This window comes from Hyperoodon ampullatus (genome assembly GCF_949752795.1).
Source record: "Hyperoodon ampullatus genome assembly, chromosome: 4".
In the NCBI taxonomy this organism is placed as follows: domain Eukaryota; kingdom Metazoa; phylum Chordata; class Mammalia; order Artiodactyla; family Ziphiidae; genus Hyperoodon; species Hyperoodon ampullatus.
Genome location: NC_136917.1, coordinates 399,009 through 426,221, shown reverse-complemented (window position 1 = coordinate 426,221; position 27,213 = coordinate 399,009).

The window sequence follows — 27,213 nt, the reverse complement described above, 5'->3', positions numbered from 1 at the left end:
GTTTCCATCCTTATATCTATAAATACATAAAAGAGGAATAAAATCTAACTTGAATCAAAAAAAAAAAAACCTGAACCCACCAGTTATACAATGGAAAACCCTATCAGGGAACTTGTTCCAGAGGTAAACAATTCTGAAATTGGTCAGAGGTGGGGAATCATCTCCCATACAGCCAGCAGCGCCCCCCCAACCCCCGCGAGGAGTGTCCTCATTGCAAAGCTAGGGGACCGTGCCGAGGCGTCTGTGAGTAAACGTGAGCTGAGCCCCAGGCCAGCTGCTGCTGGACCGTTCCCACCCTTCCCAGGTAAAACACCTGAATATGTACAAGGACTTGAAAGCCTAGAGGAAGGGCCGTGGAGCCACACCAGCGACAGCATGCAGGCCAACTTGGTGCCTGCAGGCCAGCCAGGATGGTCATGGCCCCGGGCGTTTTACTGGAAGCTTTCCATTTCCCTGCCTGAGACACCCCTCCTGTCCCGGCCCCCACTGCTTTTTTCCTTCCTCACCTCTGCCCAGAGAGAAATTCCAGCGGAAGGTATGGGTGACGCATCCTCTTCTTTAGCAGGTGGCAGCCTGGCAACTCCTGAAGAAAGTCCAGCAGAGCCCCACTCACACCGGGCCACCCACAAAGCCATGGCCCCACACTCCCTCCCACCCGCACAGCCCCGAGACTGCTGATGGGGCAGAGAATATGGTGTCAGGCACAGCTGCAGGGGCTCTTGCTGCCTGGAGCGCTGTTTATATTGACCTCAACCCAGGAACACATGGGGAGGGCTGGCCGGCATGGTCAGGCTGCCGAGTTCAGCCAATCCTCACCCCTCAGGAACTCACATTGCAGAAAATGGACCTCGCTGAACCGGCCAGGTCCAAGGAACAGGTGTGGGCTCCTGAGAGTCAGGATAGTCAAGGGGCTGCAGCTCCCGCTTGTTTTCTAAACATTTTATCTGGCCCATGAGTGGGAGACAACTTCAAGAAGACCCTCTCCTAATGAGAGGAAGCCAGGAGTCAGGGAGAGGAGGGGTGATGGGTGGAGACACAGGCCTGGTGCCCCGGCTGCAGTGGAAGTCTCTGGAAGATCAGGCAGAGGGAGGCTGCACAGAGTGATGCACAGTGTCACAGACCTGTCGGAGCTGCTGTTTGTTAGTTCAAGTCCTGCTCGGAGGTGCTCTGTGTCAGCTCTGAGTGACAGGAGATCTGGGGTGCTCTGAAATGAGGGCTATGTGCACGGTTCCTGTGTGCCCAGCCCTGCAGGGGTACCTGTCCAGGGGAGCTCCGTATCCTGGGAGGGGCCTGACCACGAGAGCCCCATGGGCTGCTGGGTAGTTGCACAGGTGAGCTCCATATCCTGGGAGTGGCCTGACCACGAGAGCCCCGTGGGCTGCTGGGGACCTGGTAAAGGATGTCAGGACAGTCAGTGAAGCCACCAAGGATATACATCCAGTAGTTCCTAATTCCTACACCCTGCTGGTCATTCTACCATCCACCACGACATGGTATTCTGTGTTGGACTTCAATGGTGCCTTCTTCTGTATTCCATTCGTCCCACAAATGCTCTGCTGCCCTGGTAACCATATTTGGGAATGGAGAAATGCTGCCGCCTTGTGGCCGTTTCCCACAACAGCAGCTTTAAACCCAGTGCTAATGGTCACTAAATATTCACACTCATTTCAGCCTGTAGATGACACCTGCCCTCAAAAACAATCCTGGGGTCGAAAATTGACCAAAAAATTCAAAAGAGGGCAACCATCCAAGAAGACAATTTCAAGAGGTTAATTGTACTCTCCGTTTTTTTCTGTTTTTCTGTACCAGAAATTTAAAATGGCATGGAAAAATGCTGAACATTAAGAATAATTAAAGATATGCAAATCCAAATTGCAAAAACCTATCAGCTCACACCAGTCAGAATGACCAGCGGCAAAAATTCTGCAAACAATAAATGCTGAAGGGGTTTTGGAGAAATGCCTACCCTTGGTTCAATGTGGGACATGGTAAGAGCCAGTAATGAAAACAAAAATGAGGTGCCTTGTAAAGGTAAATACAGAGCTACCATTCAATCAAGCATACCCGCTGCTGGGCCTTTCACCTGAGGGGATGAGAATCAAAAGGACACAGGCTGGGCCTCACTGGTGGCGCAGTGGTTCAGAGTCCGCCTGCCAATGCAGGGGACACGGGTTCATGCACCGGGTCGGGAAGATGCCACATGCCATGGAGCGGCTGGTCCCGTGAGCTATGGCTGCTGGGACTGCGCATCCGGAGCCTGTGTCCTGCAATGGGAGAGTCCACGGCAGTGAGAGGTCCATGTACCGCAAAAAAAAAAGACACCGGCTGGCAATCCTGTACTCCAGAAATATTTACCATAGCCAACACTGGGAAGCTATGAAAATCTCCATCAACCCAGGAATGCACAAAGAAGAAGTGGTCCATGTACACAATGGAATATGACTCCAATAAAAAAATATAAATTCAATTTATAAAACAAACATAAGTAAGGAGACATTGGCTTTGGTGGGCACATTCCACTCTAATATATAACTGAGGAACACCACTACCAGGATGGTCTGTTTCCCTAGTTACCAGATTGGGAAAAGCAGAAATGCTGCCGCCCTCTGGTCGTTACCTGCAACAGCAGCTTTAAAACCTGTGCTAAGGGTCACTTCATATGCACCAGTACTGGAGGGCTGTAAATGAAACGTGCCCTCAAAATGTCTTAAGGGAGGTAACGGCCAAAATATCTCTAAATGTCACACATACTTCACGAAAACAATTTGAAGAGGTAAGCTGTACTCACAGTTTGAAGAAAAAAAGGACATGCCAGAAAGCTCAATTTCAAGGGATTATGAGACACATGCAAATCCAACCACAAAGTGGTATCAGCTCACAATACTCAGAATAAACTTCAGCACATAAAACTACAAACAAAAAATGCTGAAGGTGTTGTGGAGAACTGCATACCGTCAACTTTAAGTGGGACGTAACCTGGTAAGAGCCACTAATGAGAACAGAATGGAGGTGCATCTACAAGGTAAACATTTTGCTACAATATGATTCAGGAGGGCCACTCCTGGGTCTATAAACTAAGAAGTCAGAATTGGAAAGACAGAGGCAGGCAAATGTGCATTGCCGCAGCATTACAATAGCCATGACATGGAAACAACCAAAGAGTCCATCAACAGATGATTGGACAAAGAAGAACTGGTACGTGTACAGACAGAATATTAGCCAAGGATTAAAAGGACGCAATGCCATTTGCAGAACCGTAGATGAGTCTAGAGGTAATCACGTGACTTGTAGTAAGTCAGAAAGAGACAGACACATATCGTATGATATCACTTATAGGTGTTACCTAAACATTGATACCAGTTCAGATATTTGCACAGGGAAGGGCAATGACAGATTCATTAAACAAACTTATGGCTCACCAATGGAAAGGTGTGAGGATTGGATCCATTAGGATATTGGGGTTAACAGACATATACAAACACAGGTGAAATATATAATCACCAAAGACCTACGGAATACCACGAGAAGACTACTCAACATTCCGTCATAACGTACATGGGAAAAGGATCCCAGGAAGAACAGACATATGTATATGTGTAAAGGAACCACATCTTGCACACCTACAGCAAGCCAAACATTGGAATCAAACTTGCTGTGATAAAAAATAAAAAATTAAATTTAAAAAACGAACAAGTAGTGAGACAAACTTAAGGGGCTTTCTCCTGGCACATTCCATTCTAAATGACAACCTAGAACACGACTTCCATTGAGGCTCTGTTCTCCTAGTAACCAGATTTGGTAAGGGAGAACTGCTGCCACCTTGTGGCCGTTTCACACAACAGCAGCTTTAACCCCAGCGCTAAAGGTCAGTTGATATTCAAAATCATTGCAGGCCTGTAAATGACACCTGCCCTGAAAACAAATCCTGGGGTCATATATCGACCAAAAAATTCAAAAGACGTCCATATTTCAAAACGACAGTTTCAAGAGGCATATTTTACGCCCATTAGTGTTCTGCCTCTTTTTCTTTCTTTTTTGTTAAAAAAACGGGAATGGAAAAAGGCAAACCTCAGAATGGGCGAAAATATTTGCAAACGAATCAATGGACAAAGGTTTAATCTCCAATATATATAAACAGCTCATGCAGCTTAATATTAAAAAAAACAAACAACCCAATACAAAAATGGGCAGAAGATCTAAATAGACGTTTCTTCAAAGAAGACACAGAGATGGTCAAGACGCACATGAAAAGCTGCTCAACATCACTAATTATTACAGAAATGCAAATCAAAACTACAATGAGGTATCACCTCACACCTGTTAGAATCGGCATCATCAGAAAATCTACAAACAACAAATTCTGCGGAGGGTGTGGACAAAAGGAACCCTCTTCCACTCTTGGTGGGAATGAAAATGGATACAGTCACTATGGAGAACAGTATGGAGGCTCCTTAAAAAACTAAAAAGAGAATTACCATATGATCCAGCAATCCCACTTCTGGGCATATACCCAGAGAAAACCATAAATCAAAAAGACACATTCACCACAACGTTCACTGCAGCCACTATTTACGATAGCCAGGTAATGGAAGCAACCTAAGTGCCCACAGACAGACGAATGGATAAAGATGTGGTACATATATAAAATGGAATATTACTCAGCCATAAAAAGGAATGAAACTGGGTCATTTGTAGAGACGTCGATGGATCTCGAGACTGTCATACAGAGTGAAGTAAGTCAGAAAGAGAAAAACAAATATTGGATATTAATGCATATATGTGGAACCTAGAAAAATGGTACAGATGAACCAGTTTGCAGGGCAGAAATAGAGACACAGAGGTAGAGAACAAACGTATGGACACCAAGTGGGGGAAGACATGGGGTGGTGGTGGTGGGATGAGTTGGGTGATTGTGATTGACCTGTATACAAGTATATGCATAAAATAGATAACTAATAATAACCTGCTATATAAAAAAATATAATTAAATTTCAAAGTTTTTAAAAATAAAATTTTAAAATGAAACAGAAAAAATGTCTTCCCTTCACACAGATGTATTTATATGAATGGATTGTTTCCATGCTTATATCTATAAATACATAAAAGAGGAATAAAATCTAACTTGAACCAAAAAAAAAAAAACCTGAACCCACCAGTTATACAATGGAAAACCCTATCAGGGAACTTGTTCCAGCGGTAAACAATTCTGAAATTGGTCAGAGGTGAGGAATCATCTCCCATACAGCCAGCAGCGCCCCCCCAGCCCCCGCGAGGAGTGTCCTCATTGCAAAGCTAGGGGACCGTGCCGAGGCATCTGTGAGTAAACGTGAGCTGAGCCCCAGGCCAGCTGCTGCTGGACCGTTCCCACCCTTCCCAGGTAAAACACCTGAATATGTACAAGGACTTGAAAGCCTAGAGGAAGGGCCGTGGAGCCACACCAGTGACAGCATGCAGGCCAACTTGGTGCCTGCAGGCCAGCCAGGATGGTCATGGCCCCGGGCGTTTTACTGGAAGCTTTCCATTTCCCTGCCTGAGACACCCCTCCTGTCCCGGCCCCCACTGCTTTTTTCCTTCCTCACCTCTGCCCAGAGAGAAATTCCAGCGGAAGGTATGGGTGACACATCCTCTTCTTTAGCAGGTGGCAGCCTGGCAACTCCTGCAGAAAGTCCAGCAGAGCCCCACTCACACCGGGCCACCTACAAAGCCGTGGCCCCACACTCCCTCCCACCCGCACAGCCCCGAGACTGCTGATGGGGCAGAGAATATGGCGTCAGGCACAGCTGCAGGGGCTCTTGCTGCCTGGAGCGCTGTTTATATTGACCTCAACCCAGGCACACATGGGGAGGGCTGGCCGGCATGGTCAGGCTGCCGAGTTCAGCCAATCCTCACCCCTCAGGAACTCACATTGCAGAAAATGGACCTCGCTGAACCGGCCAGGTCCAAGGAACAGGTGTGGGCTCCTGAGAGTCAGGATAGTCAAGGGGCTGCAGCTCCGGCTTGTTTTCTAAACATTTTATCTGGCCCATGAGTGGGAGACAACTTCAAGAAGACCTTCTCCTAATGAGAGGAAGCCAGGAGTCAGGGAGAGGAGGGGTGATGGGTGGAGACACAGGCCTGGTGCCCCGGCTGCAGTGGAAGTCTCTGGAAGACCAGGCAGAGGGAGGCTGCACAGAGTGATGCACAGGGTCACAGACCTGTCGGAGCTGCTGTTTGTTAGTTCAAGTCCTGCTCGGAGGTGCTCTGTGTCAGCTCTGAGTGACAGGAGATCTGGGGTGCTCTGAAATGAGGGCTATGTGCACGGTTCCTGTGTGCCCAGCCCTGCAGGGGTACCTGTCCAGGGGAGCTCCGTATCCTGGGAGGGGCCTGACCACGAGAGCCCCATGGGCTGCTGGGTAGTTGCACAGGTGAGCTCCATATCCTGGGAGTGGCCTGACCACGAGAGCCCCGTGGGCTGCTGGGGACCTGGTAAAGGATGTCAGGACAGTCAGTGAAGCCACCAAGGATATACATCCAGTAGTTCCTAATTCCTACACCCTGCTGGTCATTCTACCATCCACCAGGACATGGTATTCTGTGTTAGACTTCAATGGTGCCTTCTTCTGTATTCCATTCGTCCCACAAATGCTCTGCTGCCCTGGTAACCATATTTGGGAATGGAGAAATGCTGCCGCCTTGTGGCCGCTTCCCACAACAGCAGCTTTAAACCCAGTGCTAATGGTCACTAAATATTCACACTCATTTCAGCCTGTAGATGACACCTGCCCTCAAAAACAATCCTGGGGTCGAAAATTGACCAAAAAATTCAAAAGAGGGCAACCATCCAAGAAGACAATTTCAAGAGGTTAATTGTACTCTCCGTTTTTTTCTGTTTTTCTGTACCAGAAATTTAAAATGGCATGGAAAAATGCTGAACATTAAGAATAATTAAAGATATGCAAATCCAAATTACAAAAACCTATCAGCTCACACCAGTCACAATGGCCAGCGGCAAAAATTCTGCAAACAATAAATGCTGAAGGGGTTTTGGAGGAACGCCTACCCTTGGTTCAACGTGGGACATGGTAAGAGCCAGTAATGAAAACAAAAATGAGGTGCCTTGTAAAGGTAAATACTGAGCTACCATTCAATCAAGCATACCCACTGCTGGGCCTTTCACCTGAGGGGATGAGAATCAAAAGGACACAGGCTGGGCCTCACTGGTGGCGCAGTGGTTGAGAGTCCGCCTGCCAATGCAGGGGACACGGGTTCATGCACCGGGTCGGGAAGATGCCACATGCCATGGAGCGGCTGGTCCCGTGAGCTATGGCTGCTGGGACTGCGCATCCGGAGCCTGTGTCCTGCAATGGGAGAGTCCACGGCAGTGAGAGGTCCATGTACCGCAAAAAAAAAAGACACCGGCTGGCAATCCTGTACTCCAGAAATATTTACCATAGCCAACACTGGGAAGCTATGAAAATCTCCATCAACCCAGGAATGCACAAAGAAGAAGTGGTCCATGTACACAATGGAATATGACTCCAATAAAAAAATATAAATTCAATTTATAAAACAAACATAAGTAAGGAGACATTGGCTTTGGTGGGCACATTCCACTCTAATATATAACTGAGGAACACCACTACCAGGATGGTCTGTTTCCCTAGTTACCAGATTGGGAAAAGCAGAAATGCTGCCGCCCTCTGGTCGTTACCTGCAACAGCAGCTTTAAAACCTGTGCTAAGGGTCACTTCATATGCACCAGTACTGGAGGGCTGTAAATGAAACGTGCCCTCAAAATGTCTTAAGGGAGGTAACGGCCAAAATATCTCTAAATGTCACACATACTTCACGAAAACAATTTGAAGAGGTAAGCTGTACTCACAGTTTGAAGAAAAAAAGGACATGCCAGAAAGCTCAATTTCAAGGGATTATGAGACACATGCAAATCCAACCACAAAGTGGTATCAGCTCACAATACTCAGAATAAACTTCAGCACATAAAACTACAAACAAAAAATGCTGAAGGTGTTGTGGAGAACTGCATACCGTCAACTTTAAGTGGGACGTTACCTGGTAAGAGCCACTAATGAGAACAGAATGGAGGTGCATCTACAAGGTAAACATTTTGCTACAATATGATTCAGGAGGGCCACTCCTGGGTCTATAAACTAAGAAGTCAGAATTGGAAAGACAGAGGCAGGCAAATGTGCATTGCCGCAGCATTACAGTAGCCATGACATGGAAACAACCAAAAAGTCCATCAACAGATGAGTGGACAAAGAAGAACTGGTACATGTACAGACAGAATATTAGCCAAGGATTAAAAGGACGCAATGCCATTTGCAGAGCCGTAGATGAGTCTAGAGGTAATCACGTGACTTGTAGTAAGTCAGAAAGAGACAGACACATATCGTATGATATCACTTATAGGTGTTACCTAAACATTGATACCAGTTCAGATATTTGCACAGGGAAGGGCAATGACAGATTCATTAAACAAACTTATGGCTCACCAATGGAAAGGTGTGAGGATTGGATCCATTAGGATATTGGGGTTAACAGACATATACAAACACAGGTGAAATATATAATCACCAAAGACCTACGGAATACCACGAGAAGACTACTCAACATTCCGTCATAACGTACATGGGAAAAGGATCCCAGGAAGAACAGACATATGTATATGTGTAAAGGAACCACATCTTGCACACCTACAGCAAGCCAAACATTGGAATCAAACTTGCTGTGATAAAAAATAAAAAATTAAATTTAAAAAACGAACAAGTAGTGAGACAAACTTAAGGGGCTTTCTCCTGGCACATTCCATTCTAAATGACAACCTAGAACACCACTTCCATTGAGGCTCTGTTCTCCTAGTAACCAGATTTGGTAAGGGAGAACTGCTGCCACCTTGTGGCCGTTTCACACAACAGCAGCTTTAACCCCAGCGCTAAAGGTCAGTTGATATTCAAAATCATTGCAGGCCTGTAAATGACACCTGCCCTGAAAACAAATCCTGGGGTCATATATCGACCAAAAAATTCAAAAGACGTCCATATTTCAAAACGACAGTTTCAAGAGGCATATTTTACGCCCATTAGTGTTCTGCCTCTTTTTCTTTCTTTTTTGTTAAAAAAACAGGAATGGAAAAAGGCAACCCTCAGAAAGGGCGAAAATATTTGCAAACGAATCAATGGACAAAGGTTTAATCTCCAATATATATAAACAGCTCATGCAGCTTAATATTAAAAAAAAACAAACAACCCAATACAAAACTGGGCAGATGGTCTAAATAGACGTTTCTTCAAAGAAGACACAGAGATGGTCAAGACGCACATGAAAAGCTGCTCAACATCACTAATTATTACAGAAATGCAAATCAAAACTACAATGAGGTATCACCTCACACCTGTTAGAATCGGCATCATCAGAAAATCTACAAACAACAAATTCTGCGGAGGGTGTGGACAAAAGGAACCCTCTTCCACTCTTGGTGGGAATGAAAATGGATACAGTCACTATGGAGAACAGTATGGAGGTTCCTTAAAAAACTAAAAATAGAATTACCATATGATCCAGCAATCCCACTTCTGGGCATATACCCAGAGAAAACCATAAATCAAAAAGACACATTCACCACAATGTTCATTGCAGCCACTATTTACGATAGCCAGGTAATGGAAGCAACCTAAGTGCCCACAGACAGACGAATGGATAAAGATGTGGTACATATATAAAATGGAATATTACTCAGCCATAGAAAGGAATGAAACTGGGTCATTTGTAGAGACGTCGATGGATCTCGAGACTGTCATACAGAGTGAAGTAAGTCAGAAAGAGAAAAACAAATATTGGATATTAATGCATATATGTGGAACCTAGAAAAATGGTACAGATGAACCAGTTTGCAGGGCAGAAATAGAGACACAGAAGTAGAGAACAAACGTATGGACACCAAGTGGGGGAAGACATGGGGTGGTGGTGGTGGGATGAGTTGGGTGATTGGGATTGACCTGTATACAAGTATATGCATAAAATAGATAACTAATAATAACCTGCTGTATAAAAAAATAAAATTAAATATCAAAATTTTTAAAAATAAAATTTAAAAATGAAACAGAAAAAATGTCTTCCCTTCACAGAGATGTATTTATATGAATGGATTGTTTCCATGCTTATATCTATAAATACATAAAAGAGGAATAAAATCTAACTTGAACCAAAAAAAAAAAAAAACCTGAACCCACCAGTTATACAATGGAAAACCCTATCAGGGAACTTGTTCCAGCAGTAAACAATTCTGAAATTGGTCAGAGGTGAGGAATCATCTCCCATACAGCCAGCAGCACCCCCCCAACCCCCGCGAGGAGTGTCCTCATTGCAAAGCTAGGGGACCGTGCCGAGGCGTCTGTGAGTAAACGTGAGCTGAGCCCCAGGCCAGCTGCTGCTGGACCGTTCCCACCCTTCCCAGGTAAAACACCTGAATATGTACAAGGACTTGAAAGCCTAGAGGAAGGGCCGTGGAGCCACACCAGTGACAGCATGCAGGCCAACTTGGTGCCTGCAGGCCAGCCAGGATGGTCATGGCCCCGGGCGTTTTACTGGAAGCTTTCCATTTCCCTGCCTGAGACACCCCTCCTGTCCCGGCCCCCACTGCTTTTTTCCTTCCTCACCTCTGCCCAGAGAGAAATTCCAGCGGAAGGTATGGGTGACACATCCTCTTCTTTAGCAGGTGGCAGCCTGGCAACTCCTGCAGAAAGTCCAGCAGAGCCCCACTCACACCGGGCCACCTACAAAGCCGTGGCCCCACACTCCCTCCCACCCGCACAGCCCCGAGACTGCTGATGGGGCAGAGAATATGGCGTCAGGCACAGCTGCAGGGGCTCTTGCTGCCTGGAGCGCTGTTTATATTGACCTCAACCCAGGCACACATGGGGAGGGCTGGCCGGCATGGTCAGGCTGCCGAGTTCAGCCAATCCTCACCCCTCAGGAACTCACATTGCAGAAAATGGACCTCGCTGAACCGGCCAGGTCCAAGGAACAGGTGTGGGCTCCTGAGAGTCAGGATAGTCAAGGGGCTGCAGCTCCGGCTTGTTTTCTAAACATTTTATCTGGCCCATGAGTGGGAGACAACTTCAAGAAGACCTTCTCCTAATGAGAGGAAGCCAGGAGTCAGGGAGAGGAGGGGTGATGGGTGGAGACACAGGCCTGGTGCCCCGGCTGCAGTGGAAGTCTCTGGAAGACCAGGCAGAGGGAGGCTGCACAGAGTGATGCACAGGGTCACAGACCTGTCGGAGCTGCTGTTTGTTAGTTCAAGTCCTGCTCGGAGGTGCTCTGTGTCAGCTCTGAGTGACAGGAGATCTGGGGTGCTCTGAAATGAGGGCTATGTGCACGGTTCCTGTGTGCCCAGCCCTGCAGGGGTACCTGTCCAGGGGAGCTCCGTATCCTGGGAGGGGCCTGACCACGAGAGCCCCATGGGCTGCTGGGTAGTTGCACAGGTGAGCTCCATATCCTGGGAGTGGCCTGACCACGAGAGCCCCGTGGGCTGCTGGGGACCTGGTAAAGGATGTCAGGACAGTCAGTGAAGCCACCAAGGATATACATCCAGTAGTTCCTAATTCCTACACCCTGCTGGTCATTCTACCATCCACCAGGACATGGTATTCTGTGTTAGACTTCAATGGTGCCTTCTTCTGTATTCCATTCGTCCCACAAATGCTCTGCTGCCCTGGTAACCATATTTGGGAATGGAGAAATGCTGCCGCCTTGTGGCCGCTTCCCACAACAGCAGCTTTAAACCCAGTGCTAATGGTCACTAAATATTCACACTCATTTCAGCCTGTAGATGACACCTGCCCTCAAAAACAATCCTGGGGTCGAAAATTGACCAAAAAATTCAAAAGAGGGCAACCATCCAAGAAGACAATTTCAAGAGGTTAATTGTACTCTCCGTTTTTTTCTGTTTTTCTGTACCAGAAATTTAAAATGGCATGGAAAAATGCTGAACATTAAGAATAATTAAAGATATGCAAATCCAAATTACAAAAACCTATCAGCTCACACCTGTCACAATGGCCAGCGGCAAAAATTCTGCAAACAATAAATGCTGAAGGGGTTTTGGAGGAACGCCTACCCTTGGTTCAACGTGGGACATGGTAAGAGCCAGTAATGAAAACAAAAATGAGGTGCCTTGTAAAGGTAAATACTGAGCTACCATTCAATCAAGCATACCCACTGCTGGGCCTTTCACCTGAGGGGATGAGAATCAAAAGGACACAGGCTGGGCCTCACTGGTGGCGCAGTGGTTGAGAGTCCGCCTGCCAATGCAGGGGACACGGGTTCATGCACCGGGTCGGGAAGATGCCACATGCCATGGAGCGGCTGGTCCCGTGAGCTATGGCTGCTGGGACTGCGCATCCGGAGCCTGTGTCCTGCAATGGGAGAGTCCACGGCAGTGAGAGGTCCATGTACCGCAAAAAAAAAAGACACTGGCTGGCAATCCTGTACTCCAGAAATATTTACCATAGCCAACACTGGGAAGCTATGAAAATCTCCATCAACCCAGGAATGCACAAAGAAGAAGTGGTCCATGTACACAATGGAATATGACTCCAATAAAAAAATATAAATTCAATTTATAAAACAAACATAAGTAAGGAGACATTGGCTTTGGTGGGCACATTCCACTCTAATATATAACTGAGGAACACCACTACCAGGATGGTCTGTTTCCCTAGTTACCAGATTGGGAAAAGCAGAAATGCTGCCGCCCTCTGGTCGTTACCTGCAACAGCAGCTTTAAAACCTGTGCTAAGGGTCACTTCATATGCACCAGTACTGGAGGGCTGTAAATGAAACGTGCCCTCAAAATGTCTTAAGGGAGGTAACGGCCAAAATATCTCTAAATGTCACACATACTTCACGAAAACAATTTGAAGAGGTAAGCTGTACTCACAGTTTGAAGAAAAAAAGGACATGCCAGAAAGCTCAATTTCAAGGGATTATGAGACACATGCAAATCCAACCACAAAGTGGTATCAGCTCACAATACTCAGAATAAACTTCAGCACATAAAACTACAAACAAAAAATGCTGAAGGTGTTGTGGAGAACTGCATACCGTCAACTTTAAGTGGGACGTTACCTGGTAAGAGCCACTAATGAGAACAGAATGGAGGTGCATCTACAAGGTAAACATTTTGCTACAATATGATTCAGGAGGGCCACTCCTGGGTCTATAAACTAAGAAGTCAGAATTGGAAAGACAGAGGCAGGCAAATGTGCATTGCCGCAGCATTACAGTAGCCATGACATGGAAACAACCAAAAAGTCCATCAACAGATGAGTGGACAAAGAAGAACTGGTACATGTACAGACAGAATATTAGCCAAGGATTAAAAGGACGCAATGCCATTTGCAGAACCGTAGATGAGTCTAGAGGTAATCACGTGACTTGTAGTAAGTCAGAAAGAGACAGACACATATCGTATGATATCACTTATAGGTGTTACCTAAACATTGATACCAGTTCAGATATTTGCACAGGGAAGGGCAATGACAGATTCATTAAACAAACTTATGGCTCACCAATGGAAAGGTGTGAGGATTGGATCCATTAGGATATTGGGGTTAACAGACATATACAAACACAGGTGAAATATATAATCACCAAAGACCTACGGAATACCACGAGAAGACTACTCAACATTCCGTCATAACGTACATGGGAAAAGGATCCCAGGAAGAACAGACATATGTATATGTGTAAAGGAACCACATCTTGCACACCTACAGCAAGCCAAACATTGGAATCAAACTTGCTGTGATAAAAAATAAAAAATTAAATTTAAAAAACGAACAAGTAGTGAGACAAACTTAAGGGGCTTTCTCCTGGCACATTCCATTCTAAATGACAACCTAGAACACGACTTCCATTGAGGCTCTGTTCTCCTAGTAACCAGATTTGGTAAGGGAGAACTGCTGCCACCTTGTGGCCGTTTCACACAACAGCAGCTTTAACCCCAGCGCTAAAGGTCAGTTGATATTCAAAATCATTGCAGGCCTGTAAATGACACCTGCCCTGAAAACAAATCCTGGGATCATATATAGACCAAAAAATTCAAAAGACGTCCATATTTCAAAACGACAGTTTCAAGAGGCATATTTTACGCCCATTAGTGTTCTGCCTCTTTTTCTTTCTTTTTTGTTAAAAAAACAGGAATGGAAAAAGGCAACCCTCAGAATGGGCGATAATATTTGCAAACGAATCAATGGACAAAGGTTTAATCTCCAATATATATAAACAGCTCATGCAGCTTAATATTAAAAAAAAAAAAACAACCCAATACAAAACTGGGCAGAAGGTCTAAATAGACGTTTCTTCAAAGAAGACACAGAGATGGTCAAGACGCACATGAAAAGCTGCTCAACATCACTAATTATTACAGAAATGCAAATCAAAACTACAATGAGGTATCACCTCACACCTGTTAGAATCGGCATCATCAGAAAATCTACAAACAACAAATTCTGCGGAGGGTGTGGACAAAAGGAACCCTCTTCCACTCTTGGTGGGAATGAAAATGGATACAGTCACTATGGAGAACAGTATGGAGGCTCCTTAAAAAACTAAAAATAGAATTACCATATGATCCAGCAATCCCACTTCTGGGCATATACCCAGAGAAAACCATAAATCAAAAAGACACATTCACCACAATGTTCATTGCAGCCACTATTTACGATAGCCAGGTAATGGAAGCAACCTAAGTGCCCACAGACAGACGAATGGATAAAGATGTGGTACATATATAAAATGGAATATTACTCAGCCATAGAAAGGAATGAAACTGGGTCATTTGTAGAGACGTCGATGGATCTCGAGACTGTCATACAGAGTGAAGTAAGTCAGAAAGAGAAAAACAAATATTGGATATTAATGCATATATGTGGAACCTAGAAAAATGGTACAGATGAACCAGTTTGCAGGGCAGAAATAGAGACACAGAAGTAGAGAACAAACGTATGGACACCAAGTGGGGGAAGACATGGGGTGGTGGTGGTGGGATGAGTTGGGTGATTGGGATTGACCTGTATACAAGTATATGCATAAAATAGATAACTAATAATAACCTGCTGTATAAAAAAATAAAATTAAATATCAAAATTTTTAAAAATAAAATTTAAAAATGAAACAGAAGGGCCTCCCTGGTGGCGCAGTGGTTGAGAGTCCGCCTGCGGATGCAGGGGATGCGGGTTCGTGCCCCGGTCTGGGAGGATCCCATATGCCGCGGAGCGGCTGGGCCCGTGAGCCATGGCTGCTGAGCCTGTGCGTCCGGAGCCTGTGCTCCGCAACGGGAGAGGCCGCAGCGGTGAGAGGCCCGCGTACCACAAAAAAAAAAAAAATGAAACAGAAAAAATGTCTTCCCTTCACAGAGATGTATTTATATGAATGGATTGTTTCCATGCTTATATCTATAAATACATAAAAGAGGAATAAAATCTAACTTGAACCAAAAAAAAAAAACCTGAACCCACCAGTTATACAATGGAAAACCCTATCAGGGAACTTGTTCCAGCGGTAAACAATTCTGAAATTGGTCAGAGGTGAGGAATCATCTCCCATACAGCCAGCAGCGACCCCCCAACCCCCGCGAGGAGTGTCCTCATTGCAAAGCTAGGGGACCGTGCCGAGGCATCTGTGAGTAAACGTGAGCTGAGCCCCAGGCCAGCTGCTGCTGGACCGTTCCCACCCTTCCCAGGTAAAACACCTGAATATGTACAAGGACTTGAAAGCCTAGAGGAAGGGCCGTGGAGCCACACCAGTGACAGCATGCAGGCCAACTTGGTGCCTGCAGGCCAGCCAGGATGGTCATGGCCCCGGGCGTTTTACTGGAAGCTTTCCATTTCCCTGCCTGAGACACCCCTCCTGTCCCGGCCCCCACTGCTTTTTTCCTTCCTCACCTCTGCCCAGAGAGAAATTCCAGCGGAAGGTATGGGTGACACATCCTCTTCTTTAGCAGGTGGCAGCCTGGCAACTCCTGCAGAAAGTCCAGCAGAGCCCCACTCACACCGGGCCACCTACAAAGCCGTGGCCCCACACTCCCTCCCACCCGCACAGCCCCGAGACTGCTGATGGGGCAGAGAATATGGCGTCAGGCACAGCTGCAGGGGCTCTTGCTGCCTGGAGCGCTGTTTATATTGACCTCAACCCAGGCACACATGGGGAGGGCTGGCCGGCATGGTCAGGCTGCCGAGTTCAGCCAATCCTCACCCCTCAGGAACTCACATTGCAGAAAATGGACCTCGCTGAACCGGCCAGGTCCAAGGAACAGGTGTGGGCTCCTGAGAGTCAGGATAGTCAAGGGGCTGCAGCTCCGGCTTGTTTTCTAAACATTTTATCTGGCCCATGAGTGGGAGACAACTTCAAGAAGACCTTCTCCTAATGAGAGGAAGCCAGGAGTCAGGGAGAGGAGGGGTGATGGGTGGAGACACAGGCCTGGTGCCCCGGCTGCAGTGGAAGTCTCTGGAAGACCAGGCAGAGGGAGGCTGCACAGAGTGATGCACAGGGTCACAGACCTGTCGGAGCTGCTGTTTGTTAGTTCAAGTCCTGCTCGGAGGTGCTCTGTGTCAGCTCTGAGTGACAGGAGATCTGGGGTGCTCTGAAATGAGGGCTATGTGCACGGTTCCTGTGTGCCCAGCCCTGCAGGGGTACCTGTCCAGGGGAGCTCCGTATCCTGGGAGGGGCCTGACCACGAGAGCCCCATGGGCTGCTGGGTAGTTGCACAGGTGAGCTCCATATCCTGGGAGTGGCCTGACCACGAGAGCCCCGTGGGCTGCTGGGGACCTGGTAAAGGATGTCAGGACAGTCAGTGAAGCCACCAAGGATATACATCCAGTAGTTCCTAATTCCTACACCCTGCTGGTCATTCTACCATCCACCAGGACATGGTATTCTGTGTTAGACTTCAATGGTGCCTTCTTCTGTATTCCATTCGTCCCACAAATGCTCTGCTGCCCTGGTAACCATATTTGGGAATGGAGAAATGCTGCCGCCTTGTGGCCGCTTCCCACAACAGCAGCTTTAAACCCAGTGCTAATGGTCACTAAATATTCACACTCATTTCAGCCTGTAGATGACACCTGCCCTCAAAAACAATCCTGGGGTCGAAAATTGACCAAAAAATTCAAAAGAGGGCAACCATCCAAGAAGACAATTTCAAGAGGTTAATTGTACTCTCCGTTTTTTTCTGTTTTTCTGTACCAGAAATTTAAAATGGCATGGAAAAATGCTGAACATTAAGAATAATTAAAGATATGCAAATCCAAATTACAAAAACCTATCAGCTCACACCAGTCACAATGGCCAGCGGCAAAAATTCTGCAAACAATAAATGCTGAAGGGGTTTTGGAGGAACGCCTACCCTTGGTTCAACGTGGGACATGGTAAGAGCCAGTAATGAAAACAAAAATGAGGTGCCTTGTAAAGGTAAATACTGAGCTACCATTCAATCAAGCATACCCACTGCTGGGCCTTTCACCTGAGGGGATGAGAATCAAAAGGACACAGGCTGGGCCTCACTGGTGGCGCAGTGGTTGAGAGTCCGCCTGCCAATGCAGGGGACACGGGTTCATGCACCGGGTCGGGAAGATGCCACATGCCATGGAGCGGCTGGTCCCGTGAGCTATGGCTGCTGGGACTGCGCATCCGGAGCCTGTGTCCTGCAATGGGAGAGTCCACGGCAGTGAGAGGTCCATGTACCGCAAAAAAAAAAGACACTGGCTGGCAATCCTGTACTCCAGAAATATTTACCATAGCCAACACTGGGAAGCTATGAAAATCTCCATCAACCCAGGAATGCACAAAGAAGAAGTGGTCCATGTACACAATGGAATATGACTCCAATAAAAAAATATAAATTCAATTTATAAAACAAACATAAGTAAGGAGACATTGGCTTTGGTGGGCACATTCCACTCTAATATATAACTGAGGAACACCACTACCAGGATGGTCTGTTTCCCTAGTTACCAGATTGGGAAAAGCAGAAATGCTGCCGCCCTCTGGTCGTTACCTGCAACAGCAGCTTTAAAACCTGTGCTAAGGGTCACTTCATATGCACCAGTACTGGAGGGCTGTAAATGAAACGTGCCCTCAAAATGTCTTAAGGGAGGTAACGGCCAAAATATCTCTAAATGTCACACATACTTCACGAAAACAATTTGAAGAGGTAAGCTGTACTCACAGTTTGAAGAAAAAAAGGACATGCCAGAAAGCTCAATTTCAAGGGATTATGAGACACATGCAAATCCAACCACAAAGTGGTATCAGCTCACAATACTCAGAATAAACTTCAGCACATAAAACTACAAACAAAAAATGCTGAAGGTGTTGTGGAGAACTGCATACCGTCAACTTTAAGTGGGACGTTACCTGGTAAGAGCCACTAATGAGAACAGAATGGAGGTGCATCTACAAGGTAAACATTTTGCTACAATATGATTCAGGAGGGCCACTCCTGGGTCTATAAACTAAGAAGTCAGAATTGGAAAGACAGAGGCAGGCAAATGTGCATTGCCGCAGCATTACAGTAGCCATGACATGGAAACAACCAAAAAGTCCATCAACAGATGAGTGGACAAAGAAGAACTGGTACATGTACAGACAGAATATTAGCCAAGGATTAAAAGGACGCAATGCCATTTGCAGAGCCGTAGATGAGTCTAGAGGTAATCACGTGACTTGTAGTAAGTCAGAAAGAGACAGACACATATCGTATGATATCACTTATAGGTGTTACCTAAACATTGATACCAGTTCAGATATTTGCACAGGGAAGGGCAATGACAGATTCATTAAACAAACTTATGGCTCACCAATGGAAAGGTGTGAGGATTGGATCCATTAGGATATTGGGGTTAACAGACATATACAAACACAGGTGAAATATATAATCACCAAAGACCTACGGAATACCACGAGAAGACTACTCAACATTCCGTCATAACGTACATGGGAAAAGGATCCCAGGAAGAACAGACATATGTATATGTGTAAAGGAACCACATCTTGCACACCTACAGCAAGCCAAACATTGGAATCAAACTTGCTGTGATAAAAAATAAAAAATTAAATTTAAAAAACGAACAAGTAGTGAGACAAACTTAAGGGGCTTTCTCCTGGCACATTCCATTCTAAATGACAACCTAGAACACCACTTCCATTGAGGCTCTGTTCTCCTAGTAACCAGATTTGGTAAGGGAGAACTGCTGCCACCTTGTGGCCGTTTCACACAACAGCAGCTTTAACCCCAGCGCTAAAGGTCAGTTGATATTCAAAATCATTGCAGGCCTGTAAATGACACCTGCCCTGAAAACAAATCCTGGGGTCATATATCGACCAAAAAATTCAAAAGACGTCCATATTTCAAAACGACAGTTTCAAGAGGCATATTTTACGCCCATTAGTGTTCTGCCTCTTTTTCTTTCTTTTTTGTTAAAAAAACAGGAATGGAAAAAGGCAACCCTCAGAAAGGGCGAAAATATTTGCAAACGAATCAATGGACAAAGGTTTAATCTCCAATATATATAAACAGCTCATGCAGCTTAATATTAAAAAAAAACAAACAACCCAATACAAAACTGGGCAGATGGTCTAAATAGACGTTTCTTCAAAGAAGACACAGAGATGGTCAAGACGCACATGAAAAGCTGCTCAACATCACTAATTATTACAGAAATGCAAATCAAAACTACAATGAGGTATCACCTCACACCTGTTAGAATCGGCATCATCAGAAAATCTACAAACAACAAATTCTGCGGAGGGTGTGGACAAAAGGAACCCTCTTCCACTCTTGGTGGGAATGAAAATGGATACAGTCACTATGGAGAACAGTATGGAGGTTCCTTAAAAAACTAAAAATAGAATTACCATATGATCCAGCAATCCCACTTCTGGGCATATACCCAGAGAAAACCATAAATCAAAAAGACACATTCACCACAATGTTCATTGCAGCCACTATTTACGATAGCCAGGTAATGGAAGCAACCTAAGTGCCCACAGACAGACGAATGGATAAAGATGTGGTACATATATAAAATGGAATATTACTCAGCCATAGAAAGGAATGAAACTGGGTCATTTGTAGAGACGTCGATGGATCTCGAGACTGTCATACAGAGTGAAGTAAGTCAGAAAGAGAAAAACAAATATTGGATATTAATGCATATATGTGGAACCTAGAAAAATGGTACAGATGAACCAGTTTGCAGGGCAGAAATAGAGACACAGAAGTAGAGAACAAACGTATGGACACCAAGTGGGGGAAGACATGGGGTGGTGGTGGTGGGATGAGTTGGGTGATTGGGATTGACCTGTATACAAGTATATGCATAAAATAGATAACTAATAATAACCTGCTGTATAAAAAAATAAAATTAAATATCAAAATTTTTAAAAATAAAATTTAAAAATGAAACAGAAAAAATGTCTTCCCTTCACAGAGATGTATTTATATGAATGGATTGTTTCCATGCTTATATCTATAAATACATAAAAGAGGAATAAAATCTAACTTGAACCAAAAAAAAAAAAAAACCTGAACCCACCAGTTATACAATGGAAAACCCTATCAGGGAACTTGTTCCAGCGGTAAACAATTCTGAAATTGGTCAGAGGTGAGGAATCATCTCCCATACAGCCAGCAGCACCCCCCCAACCCCCGCGAGGAGTGTCCTCATTGCAAAGCTAGGGGACCGTGCCGAGGCGTCTGTGAGTAAACGTGAGCTGAGCCCCAGGCCAGCTGCTGCTGGACCGTTCCCACCCTTCCCAGGTAAAACACCTGAATATGTACAAGGACTTGAAAGCCTAGAGGAAGGGCCGTGGAGCCACACCAGTGACAGCATGCAGGCCAACTTGGTGCCTGTAGGCCAGCCAGGATGGTCATGGCCCCGGGCGTTTTACTGGAAGCTTTCCATTTCCCTGCCTGAGACACCCCTCCTGTCCCGGCCCCCACTGCTTTTTTCCTTCCTCACCTCTGCCCAGAGAGAAATTCCAGCGGAAGGTATGGGTGACACATCCTCTTCTTTAGCAGGTGGCAGCCTGGCAACTCCTGCAGAAAGTCCAGCAGAGCCCCACTCACACCGGGCCACCTACAAAGCCGTGGCCCCACACTCCCTCCCACCCGCACAGCCCCGAGACTGCTGATGGGGCAGAGAATATGGCGTCAGGCACAGCTGCAGGGGCTCTTGCTGCCTGGAGCGCTGTTTATATTGACCTCAACCCAGGCACACATGGGGAGGGCTGGCCGGCATGGTCAGGCTGCCGAGTTCAGCCAATCCTCACCCCTCAGGAACTCACATTGCAGAAAATGGACCTCGCTGAACCGGCCAGGTCCAAGGAACAGGTGTGGGCTCCTGAGAGTCAGGATAGTCAAGGGGCTGCAGCTCCGGCTTGTTTTCTAAACATTTTATCTGGCCCATGAGTGGGAGACAACTTCAAGAAGACCTTCTCCTAATGAGAGGAAGCCAGGAGTCAGGGAGAGGAGGGGTGATGGGTGGAGACACAGGCCTGGTGCCCCTGCTGCAGTGGAAGTCTCTGGAAGACCAGGCAGAGGGAGGCTGCACAGAGTGATGCACAGGGTCACAGACCTGTCGGAGCTGCTGTTTGTTAGTTCAAGTCCTGCTCGGAGGTGCTCTGTGTCAGCTCTGAGTGACAGGAGATCTGGGGTGCTCTGAAATGAGGGCTATGTGCACGGTTCCTGTGTGCCCAGCCCTGCAGGGGTACCTGTCCAGGGGAGCTCCGTATCCTGGGAGGGGCCTGACCACGAGAGCCCCATGGGCTGCTGGGTAGTTGCACAGGTGAGCTCCATATCCTGGGAGTGGCCTGACCACGAGAGCCCCGTGGGCTGCTGGGGACCTGGTAAAGGATGTCAGGACAGTCAGTGAAGCCACCAAGGATATACATCCAGTAGTTCCTAATTCCTACACCCTGCTGGTCATTCTACCATCCACCAGGACATGGTATTCTGTGTTAGACTTCAATGGTGCCTTCTTCTGTATTCCATTCGTCCCACAAATGCTCTGCTGCCCTGGTAACCATATTTGGGAATGGAGAAATGCTGCCGCCTTGTGGCCGCTTCCCACAACAGCAGCTTTAAACCCAGTGCTAATGGTCACTAAATATTCACACTCATTTCAGCCTGTAGATGACACCTGCCCTCAAAAACAATCCTGGGGTCGAAAATTGACCAAAAAATTCAAAAGAGGGCAACCATCCAAGAAGACAATTTCAAGAGGTTAATTGTACTCTCCGTTTTTTTCTGTTTTTCTGTACCAGAAATTTAAAATGGCATGGAAAAATGCTGAACATTAAGAATAATTAAAGATATGCAAATCCAAATTACAAAAACCTATCAGCTCACACCTGTCACAATGGCCAGCGGCAAAAATTCTGCAAACAATAAATGCTGAAGGGGTTTTGGAGGAACGCCTACCCTTGGTTCAACGTGGGACATGGTAAGAGCCAGTAATGAAAACAAAAATGAGGTGCCTTGTAAAGGTAAATACTGAGCTACCATTCAATCAAGCATACCCACTGCTGGGCCTTTCACCTGAGGGGATGAGAATCAAAAGGACACAGGCTGGGCCTCACTGGTGGCGCAGTGGTTGAGAGTCCGCCTGCCAATGCAGGGGACACGGGTTCATGCACCAGGTCGGGAAGATGCCACATGCCATGGAGCGGCTGGTCCCGTGAGCTATGGCTGCTGGGACTGCGCATCCGGAGCCTGTGTCCTGCAATGGGAGAGTCCACGGCAGTGAGAGGTCCATGTACCGCAAAAAAAAAAGACACCGGCTGGCAATCCTGTACTCCAGAAATATTTACCATAGCCAACACTGGGAAGCTATGAAAATCTCCATCAACCCAGGAATGCACAAAGAAGAAGTGGTCCATGTACACAATGGAATATGACTCCAATAAAAAAATATAAATTCAATTTATAAAACAAACATAAGTAAGGAGACATTGGCTTTGGTGGGCACATTCCACTCTAATATATAACTGAGGAACACCACTACCAGGATGGTCTGTTTCCCTAGTTACCAGATTGGGAAAAGCAGAAATGCTGCCGCCCTCTGGTCGTTACCTGCAACAGCAGCTTTAAAACCTGTGCTAAGGGTCACTTCATATGCACCAGTACTGGAGGGCTGTAAATGAAACGTGCCCTCAAAATGTCTTAAGGGAGGTAACGGCCAAAATATCTCTAAATGTCACACATACTTCACGAAAACAATTTGAAGAGGTAAGCTGTACTCACAGTTTGAAGAAAAAAAGGACATGCCAGAAAGCTCAATTTCAAGGGATTATGAGACACATGCAAATCCAACCACAAAGTGGTATCAGCTCACAATACTCAGAATAAACTTCAGCACATAAAACTACAAACAAAAAATGCTGAAGGTGTTGTGGAGAACTGCATACCGTCAACTTTAAGTGGGACGTTACCTGGTAAGAGCCACTAATGAGAACAGAATGGAGGTGCATCTACAAGGTAAACATTTTGCTACAATATGATTCAGGAGGGCCACTCCTGGGTCTATAAACTAAGAAGTCAGAATTGGAAAGACAGAGGCAGGCAAATGTGCATTGCCGCAGCATTACAGTAGCCATGACATGGAAACAACCAAAAAGTCCATCAACAGATGAGTGGACAAAGAAGAACTGGTACATGTACAGACAGAATATTAGCCAAGGATTAAAAGGACGCAATGCCATTTGCAGAACCGTAGATGAGTCTAGAGGTAATCACGTGACTTGTAGTAAGTCAGAAAGAGACAGACACATATCGTATGATATCACTTATAGGTGTTACCTAAACATTGATACCAGTTCAGATATTTGCACAGGGAAGGGCAATGACAGATTCATTAAACAAACTTATGGCTCACCAATGGAAAGGTGTGAGGATTGGATCCATTAGGATATTGGGGTTAACAGACATATACAAACACAGGTGAAATATATAATCACCAAAGACCTACGGAATACCACGAGAAGACTACTCAACATTCCGTCATAACGTACATGGGAAAAGGATCCCAGGAAGAACAGACATATGTATATGTGTAAAGGAACCACATCTTGCACACCTACAGCAAGCCAAACATTGGAATCAAACTTGCTGTGATAAAAAATAAAAAATTAAATTTAAAAAACGAACAAGTAGTGAGACAAACTTAAGGGGCTTTCTCCTGGCACATTCCATTCTAAATGACAACCTAGAACACGACTTCCATTGAGGCTCTGTTCTCCTAGTAACCAGATTTGGTAAGGGAGAACTGCTGCCACCTTGTGGCCGTTTCACACAACAGCAGCTTTAACCCCAGCGCTAAAGGTCAGTTGATATTCAAAATCATTGCAGGCCTGTAAATGACACCTGCCCTGAAAACAAATCCTGGGATCATATATAGACCAAAAAATTCAAAAGACGTCCATATTTCAAAACGACAGTTTCAAGAGGCATATTTTACGCCCATTAGTGTTCTGCCTCTTTTTCTTTCTTTTTTGTTAAAAAAACAGGAATGGAAAAAGGCAACCCTCAGAATGGGCGATAATATTTGCAAACGAATCAATGGACAAAGGTTTAATCTCCAATATATATAAACAGCTCATGCAGCTTAATATTAAAAAAAAACAAACAACCCAATACAAAACTGGGCAGAAGGTCTAAATAGACGTTTCTTCAAAGAAGACACAGAGATGGTCAAGACGCACATGAAAAGCTGCTCAACATCACTAATTATTACAGAAATGCAAATCAAAACTACAATGAGGTATCACCTCACACCTGTTAGAATCGGCATCATCAGAAAATCTACAAACAACAAATTCTGCCGAGGGTGTGGACAAAAGGAACCCTCTTCCACTCTTGGTGGGAATGAAAATGGATACAGTCACTATGGAGAACAGTATGGAGGCTCCTTAAAAAACTAAAAATAGAATTACCATATGATCCAGCAATCCCACTTCTGGGCATATACCCAGAGAAAACCATAAATCAAAAAGACACATTCACCACAATGTTCATTGCAGCCACTATTTACGATAGCCAGGTAATGGAAGCAACCTAAGTGCCCACAGACAGACGAATGGATAAAGATGTGGTACATATATAAAATGGAATATTACTCAGCCATAGAAAGGAATGAAACTGGGTCATTTGTAGAGACGTCGATGGATCTCGAGACTGTCATACAGAGTGAAGTAAGTCAGAAAGAGAAAAACAAATATTGGATATTAATGCATATATGTGGAACCTAGAAAAATGGTACAGATGAACCAGTTTGCAGGGCAGAAATAGAGACACAGAAGTAGAGAACAAACGTATGGACACCAAGTGGGGGAAGACATGGGGTGGTGGTGGTGGGATGAGTTGGGTGATTGGGATTGACCTGTATACAAGTATATGCATAAAATAGATAACTAATAATAACCTGCTGTATAAAAAAATAAAATTAAATATCAAAATTTTTAAAAATAAAATTTAAAAATGAAACAGAAGGGCCTCCCTGGTGGCGCAGTGGTTGAGAGTCCGCCTGCGGATGCAGGGGATGCGGGTTCGTGCCCCGGTCTGGGAGGATCCAATATGCCGCGGAGCGGCTGGGCCCGTGAGCCATGGCTGCTGAGCCTGTGCGTCCGGAGCCTGTGCTCCGCAACGGGAGAGGCCGCAGCGGTGAGAGGCCCGCGTACCACAAAAAAAAAAAAAAATGAAACAGAAAAAATGTCTTCCCTTCACAGAGATGTATTTATATGAATGGATTGTTTCCATGCTTATATCTATAAATACATAAAAGAGGAATAAAATCTAACTTGAACCAAAAAAAAAAAACCTGAACCCACCAGTTATACAATGGAAAACCCTATCAGGGAACTTGTTCCAGCGGTAAACAATTCTGAAATTGGTCAGAGGTGAGGAATCATCTCCCATACAGCCAGCAGCGACCCCCCAACCCCCGCGAGGAGTGTCCTCATTGCAAAGCTAGAGGACCGTGCCGAGGCATCTGTGAGTAAACGTGAGCTGAGCCCCAGGCCAGCTGCTGCTGGACCGTTCCCACCCTTCCCAGGTAAAACACCTGAATATGTACAAGGACTTGAAAGCCTAGAGGAAGGGCCGTGGAGCCACACCAGTGACAGCATGCAGGCCAACTTGGTGCCTGCAGGCCAGCCAGGATGGTCATGGCCCCGGGCGTTTTACTGGAAGCTTTCCATTTCCCTGCCTGAGACACCCCTCCTGTCCCGGCCCCCACTGCTTTTTTCCTTCCTCACCTCTGCCCAGAGAGAAATTCCAGCGGAAGGTATGGGTGACACATCCTCTTCTTTAGCAGGTGGCAGCCTGGCAACTCCTGCAGAAAGTCCAGCAGAGCCCCACTCACACCGGGCCACCTACAAAGCCGTGGCCCCACACTCCCTCCCACCCGCACAGCCCCGAGACTGCTGATGGGGCAGAGAATATGGCGTCAGGCACAGCTGCAGGGGCTCTTGCTGCCTGGAGCGCTGTTTATATTGACCTCAACCCAGGCACACATGGGGAGGGATGGCCGGCATGGTCAGGCTGCCGAGTTCAGCCAATCCTCACCCCTCAGGAACTCACATTGCAGAAAATGGACCTCGCTGAACCGGCCAGGTCCAAGGAACAGGTGTGGGCTCCTGAGAGTCAGGATAGTCAAGGGGCTGCAGCTCCGGCTTGTTTTCTAAACATTTTATCTGGCCCATGAGTGGGAGACAACTTCAAGAAGACCTTCTCCTAATGAGAGGAAGCCAGGAGTCAGGGAGAGGAGGGGTGATGGGTGGAGACACAGGCCTGGTGCCCCGGCTGCAGTGGAAGTCTCTGGAAGACCAGGCAGAGGGAGGCTGCACAGAGTGATGCACAGGGTCACAGACCTGTCGGAGCTGCTGTTTGTTAGTTCAAGTCCTGCTCGGAGGTGCTCTGTGTCAGCTCTGAGTGACAGGAGATCTGGGGTGCTCTGAAATGAGGGCTATGTGCACGGTTCCTGTGTGCCCAGCCCTGCAGGGGTACCTGTCCAGGGGAGCTCCGTATCCTGGGAGGGGCCTGACCACGAGAGCCCCATGGGCTGCTGGGTAGTTGCACAGGTGAGCTCCATATCCTGGGAGTGGCCTGACCACGAGAGCCCCGTGGGCTGCTGGGGACCTGGTAAAGGATGTCAGGAC